Source organism: Conger conger, chromosome 2, assembly GCF_963514075.1.
Source record: "Conger conger chromosome 2, fConCon1.1, whole genome shotgun sequence".
Lineage (NCBI taxonomy): Eukaryota > Metazoa > Chordata > Actinopteri > Anguilliformes > Congridae > Conger > Conger conger.
In genome coordinates this window covers 58,984,020-58,990,930 of record NC_083761.1, presented here as the reverse complement: position 1 = coordinate 58,990,930, position 6,911 = coordinate 58,984,020, and positions in this window count along the sequence as shown.

Here is a 6,911-nt window from a genome sequence, read left to right as displayed (position 1 = left end):
GTGGGTAGCACTGCCGCCTCACAGCTGCCGCCCAGGTTCGAATCCTGGGTTGGCCGGGGCCTCTCCGTGTGGAGTTTGCATGTTCTCCCCGTGTTCGCGTCGGTTTCCTCCGGGTACTCCAGACATGCAGGTTAGGCTGACTGGAGAGTCTAAATTGCCCGTGGCTATGAGTGTGTGAGTGAATGGTGTGTGTGCCCTGTGATGGACTGGCGACCTGTCCAGGGTGTATTCCTGTATTCCTATTCCTGCCTTTCACCCAATGTATGCTGGGATAGGCTCCAGCCCCCCTGCAACCCTGTTCAGGATAAGCGGGTTCAGATACAGTGGGAGCAATAATTATTTGATCCCTTGCTGATTTTGTAGGTTTGCCCACTTACAAAGAATGGAACTGTGTAGAATTTTAATCATTGGTACATTTTAACATTGAGAGACAGAATATGACAAAATAATCCACAATAACAACATCATATAAATTTTATTAATGTATTATCGTATTTTTGCATGAAATAAGTATTTGATCCCCTACCAATCAGCAATAATTCTGGCTCCCACAGACCAGTTAGTTTTCCATTAAGAAGCACTCCTAATCTCAACTCATTACCCAAAACACCTGTGTCAACTCGTTACATCGTTATGTAGCTGTATAAAAGACACCTGTCCACACAATCAATCAGATTCTAACGTTTCCACCATGGCTAAGACAAAGGAGCTGTCTAAGGACATCAGGGACAAAATTGTAGACCTGCACAAGGCTGGGATGGGCTACAAGAAAATAAGCAAGCAGCTTGGTGAGAAGTTAACAACTGTTGGAGCAATTATTCGAAAATGGAAGAAACACAAAGTTACCGCCAATCTCCCTCGGTCTGGGGCTCCACGCAAGATCTCGCCTCGTGGGATATCAATGATCATGAGAAAGATTAGGGATCAGCCCAGTACTACACAGGAGGAGCTTGTTAAGGACCTGAAGGCAGTTGGGACCACAGTCACAAAGAGAACCATCAGTAACACACTACACCGTGAAGGATTAAAATCCTGCTGAACGCGCAAGGTTCCTCTGCTGAAAAAGCCACATGTACAGGCCTGTCTGAAGTTTGGCAACGAACACCTGGATGATCCAAAGGAGGCTTGGGAGAAGGTGATGTGGTCAGATGAGACCAAAATAGAGCTATTTGGCATCAACTCGACTCGCCGTATTTGGAGGAAGAGAAATGCTGAGGACAAGATCTGTGCAAACCTGGTGAAAAACTTCAACAAACGTCTGACCTCTGTGCTTACCAACAAAGGTTTCTCCACCAAGTGTTAAGTCCTATTATTCTATGGATCAAATACTTATTTCATGTGAAAATATGATATTGAATTTATAAAAATGTATATGATGTTGTTATTGTGGATTATTTTGTGATATTCTGTCTCTCAATGTTAAAATGTCCCTATGATTAAAATTCTACACAGTTCCATTCTTTGTAAGTGGGCAAACCTACAAAATCAGCAAGGGATCAATTAATTATTGCTCCCACTGTAATGGATGGATGGGTGGATGGATCCTACAGTTCATCGCAGCATTAGAAGAGGAAGAAGTGGTGGTGTACGCCTAAGGCGTCGGACCTTGATACAGGCAGCAGTCCAATGCAGTTGCACACCGAGGACCAGGGTTTGCATCCTATGTAGGAGTTCTTTCACGGCTTGTCTTTACAATCGAAACGCACCTCCTCCTCCCTTCTCAACCCTACCGGCTTGTACCGGGGCAGCTTGTAGCGTAGTGGTTAAGGTACATGACTGGGAGCCACAACGTCTGTGGTTCGAATCCCGGTCAAGCCACAATAAATGATCCGCACAGCCATTGGGCCCTTGAGCAAGGCCCTTAACCCCACATTGCTCCCTGGGCGCTGCACTGTGGCTGCCCACTGCTCCTAGGTAACTAGGATGGGTCAAATGCAGAGGACAAATTAACCCACAGGGTTCAATAAAGTTTATCTTATCTTATCTACCTACACCCACAAGATGATGAAGCTCATCCACCAATGAGATAAGATACTGCCACATTGGCTGATTACATATTTGCATGAACACGATGGTTTACAGGTCTCCCTAAGAAACTGGTCACTGAGTCTAAGTAGGCAGTATGTTTTGTAGACGGTATATAATTTGAGGACACAGTATTCAGCAGCCTGTTTGGGACACGGACCAGGCTTCCTTCCAGCTCTTGTAGAGAGACATCGCTCATTAGCGCCAGTGCAGTTGGCTCCTGTATAGGTGTTTCAGCCACCTGGTGTAATTCAATACGATCACAATGTGATAAAAATATGAAGGCAATTTTTTTTTTTTCACAAGAAGATGTAGTCATCACAATCACTGTTTCCTCTTCATCGATTGTATCCCCATGTGTTAATTTGTTAAGTTACTGTGTTTTTACAATGTAGTGATAGTTTGTGTCTGCTTTGTGGTGTTTGGTGATCTGAAAATTGGTGGGTCACAAAACTTTCAGATTAGCAGATTATTAGTCTCGATTTGTTTCCAGTCATTTTCCTTGATTAGCAGTACAGTGATTACTGCATGAAATACTCAACACCATCAGATATATCCGTTATCTGTGGATATAATGTAGTCTTCTTTCTCTGTACTCACACTTCACAACAAAGATCTGTAATACATGGATTTGAAACAATCTTGAAGCGCAGTTTTGTTATTGCTGATCATGCTGAAAGGTAACGGACAGTAATTAATAGAGTGGTGTATTTTTGTTGGGTGTACTTAGTGATTAAAACCATTTTTTCCAAGTTGAATGTATAATTGAATCTCCTTAACATGATATGAAGACGCTGCATGTCACTTGTCGGTTGATTAGTCAGGTTGTTAATCAAGGAAAATTAATGAAAACATGTTGAGATCAATAATAAATTTAAAGTAAATTTTGTGCCTTACAAATTTTCAGCAGACAAGCGTCCACTGTTTGTGCCAAACAATCATCTCTGTTAATCATCCAGTTAGCCTGCCATTCAGTGAGGCATATAAAAATGACAGTATTAGCCGATTAGGAGGATTAGATGTTTTAGTAATATTAATAATATATTTATTATCCTAATATATTTATTAGTCTAAATGTTAGCCTAGTCTATATAAAAATTAGACAATGCCACAATAATACAAAGGACAGGTCAAAAAGCTTTCTTTGAGGCAGGAAATGCTTATTTAAAATCAACAGAACTGTGCAGTATTATGTCATTTGCAGACAAAACAGTATTAAAAACGCTGAATACCAATACTGTACAGAAAACTATGCCGTGTTTTGTTTGTTAGTGTTACTGTTTTGCTTGTGAATGTGTTACTATGAGTCCTTTTCCTGCATGCATAACCAACACACTGTAAAGACACCTATTTCAGCTTTAATTGTTAAATCAGAGATAAGATAAGCATGCAGTTTTGTTTTATGTTCATCGGGTAAGGTGTGTGACATTGCCAATGGAGGAGCAGTAAGAGACAACTTGTGGACAGATATGTGTCAGTTCCACTAATGCGCAGTAGATGTCAGACTCTCACCACAATGTGCTACAGAGTCTTGTGTTCTTGGATCTCAAGCGTTTGAACTGCAGTTTCAAATCAGCTTCTGGAGAGCAAATGTGTATGCAGGCTTTTACCCAGAATCCACACCAGGAGAAGTAGTAGATGAAGAAATCCACAAAGTGATACAATTTTACAGTTCACAGCCCACTGTGATGTGTGTTTCTTTTCTGGTACAAAATTCAGATGTTGCATTTAGTTGTGAAACATCAACCAGAGTATGTTTAAATTGAAATATAAGAAAAACATAAAAACATATTTGAAAGATGATTGATTTCAAGTTTAAGTAGTTTAATTTGGGTACACAATGGTTCTGGATGACAAAACATGTTGCAGTGAAAATCGTGGACCTTTTCAATCAGTTTCCTCCCAGGCTACCTTGCAGCTGCACATGCTGTTATATATATATGTTGCATTCCTGACACAGTTCCTTTCCCTGGTTTTTAATAGGTCAAATTATATCCCTCTTCTCCAATGGCATTTTTGGAGAGGAACATATTCAGGTGATGCATTTTAACTAAAACTGTAAAGTAGCACTAGAAAGAATAGCATTTGGCCGATGAGCCCTTTGTCCCTTTCACGTTTCTTGAAAGGTATTTTTGCAGTCTGTATTTGCACGTGCAAGGTGCAAGGCCACTGGATGCCTATACATGAGTGCTGTTAATCTAGAAAGGGGTTTGTTCAGGTTCCGATTTGAAACTTTTGATTTAGATTCTAGGTAGGATTGAATTATAAAATCCTTATTCCAATTCCTAGGATCAGGATCACACCTTCTAGTTTGAAATAACCAATTATGAGATTTAATCATAAACATTACTGAAATCCTATCCAAAAAACTTTTGAAATACTGGGCCCATGTCCTAAATGTTGTATGTTATGCACCCAGCCAATATGTGTACTTATTCTTTATTAAATGTCCTTTCTTAGTTTCTTTCTCTCTTTCTTTCTCTTTCTTTCTTAGCATTACAGAGATCATTACAGTGTATATTGAACCTACAGGTGTGACTGTATCTCCTATTTCAGGAATCTTTGTTTTAAAAATAACAGTAAATGTATGATGTGGTTTTCTCAGGCAGAAGTAATTACTCATGAACAATGCCTGCTGAAATAAGCCTGTTGAGACTAGTTAGACTTGTCTAATACCCAAATTCATGCTCCATTATTTTCACAAGGTGTTGTTTGTGACTCGACGCTGAATGGTTCACTCAATAGAACAAGCAGAAATATATTCAGACAATCTTATTGAATCCAAGAATCCAAATGGCTATCCAGTGTCTATATATATATAAATAGAACAAACCAATAAAACCAATAAATGTATGCCTGTTGAATGAAGTGTTTTATTTATAGTTTCACAAATGCATTATGAGTTAATTTAAAATGTGCACATGGCTTTAGTTATTTTGTGAAGTGTATGTTTTCTGTCAGCTTGTTATTGCTATAATGACATTTATATATTTGTCTTTTTGAGGTAATGGGAGCCGCTAGCTATACTGAGACAGTGCTGTTTACTTTTCCTTTGAAGTGACATTCAAACCAGACATAAAGGTCTGTCAGTACAGTATGTAGGTGGATGTGAAAGTCCTGTGGCACAGTCCTTCAGCAGACTTGTTCTTGTGTTCTGTGGGATATGAGCCTGACTTGCTTGCAGGATGTATGAGTGTTTATACAGTATTTTGTTTGTACAAAAAGCTGGTATTATATGCGGTTTATTTCCCCCAATAAATTAATAATTAATAAAAATGTTAGTATATTTAATATTATTTCGGGAAAGGACAACACATGGTACTATACTAAGTAGGTGTATGAACATTCATCACACCCTAAATGTGATAAATTCCTCAGGCGTAGGTGAACCTGGAGCCACTTTGGCCTTTAATATTTCCATGGAACACAGGCAAACATGTCCTGGAGACTATATGAAGCCAGCTTTTGTGCTTGATGGGTCAGACCGGATGAATGTAGTTGAAGCAGCCTAAAGAGGTACAGAATGAAGGAGGGACACATTTTGTGAATGTACGTACGTAAATCACGACGGCAGGACACAAAGAGAGACGTAATCCAGGTGTGTGCCTACTCAAGCAGTAGGCATAGTCCTCGGATTGCCCTGCTTTGTTCCTGCAAATTGTGCCCCAATCACAAGTTTTATGAAAAAATGTAAGGCTCATATAAACTTTAAAAAGCTTAGGTATAGGTTAGCCTTATCGCTTATGCTGAGAGCTATCTAATAATGTGGGGACACATGCAGCAGTTTTAAATGTTAATTAGAAATTTTATGATCATCAGACGCCAGTCATCATACTTTAAATGCTGTCAGTTCTGCCAAGTGGGGGAAGGCTGATTTATCTCAACTAGCTAAGATATGGTTTCAGTTTCCTTCCAACGTGGTGCCTGGCTGGTACAGATGTGGTGAAATACCTGAGTGTTGTCTTCTAACCTACTTTCTTTTTCCCGTTAGGCCTGTGAAATGTACAGGCATCCATGCACATTACCAGAAAATTCACAGATATCCTTGGTCAATTCGAGCAAGATGGTTCTTATTCTACTTACAGTATATGACTGTAAATGCTATTGCACATTACTCAATTTAAATTAGTTTCACCATAAATGTACAGGTTCTAAAGCAATATTTAGTAACACCGAAATGTTTACATTTGACTTCACAATTTTAATCATCCCCCAGTTGAATTGACTGAAGTGTGGTGAGCATTCTGGCTCAAAATGGCTACTGTACATCATCCATTACATTACATTACATTATTGGCATTTGGCAGATGCTCTTATCCAGAGCGACGTACAACAAAGTGCATACCCATAACCAGGGATAAGTTTGCTGAAAGACCCTAGAGGGAAGTACAATTTCAACTGATACCTGTACAAGAAAGATAAGGACCAGGGCCAATGTTTTTTTTTTTTTGTTTTTTTTTTTGAACAAAGAAACAAAGAAACAACAGAGCAAAAGTGACCAAAGTTAACTATCCAAACACTGCTTACCTAGCCAACTAAAAATACTGATACACAAAGCAAGTCACAGAGACAACAATTAAGGTTCACAGGGAGGTAGGGTGGGATGGGGAGAGGTGCTGCTTGAAGAGGTGCGTCTTCAGTTTTTGCTTGAAGGTGGGGAGAGATTCTATAGTTCTGACCTCAACGGGGAGTTCGTTCCACCACCGTTGAGCCAGAACAGACAGTAGTCGTGAGTGTGAAGTGGAGGTTCGGAGAGGGGGAGGTGCCAAGCGGCCTGTGGAGGCTGAACGAAGAGGTCTGGCAGGGGTGTAGGGTCTGATGATTTTTTGTAGATAGGCTGCTTGGAAGGCTAGCACCAATGTTTTGAATTTGATGCGAGCCATGAC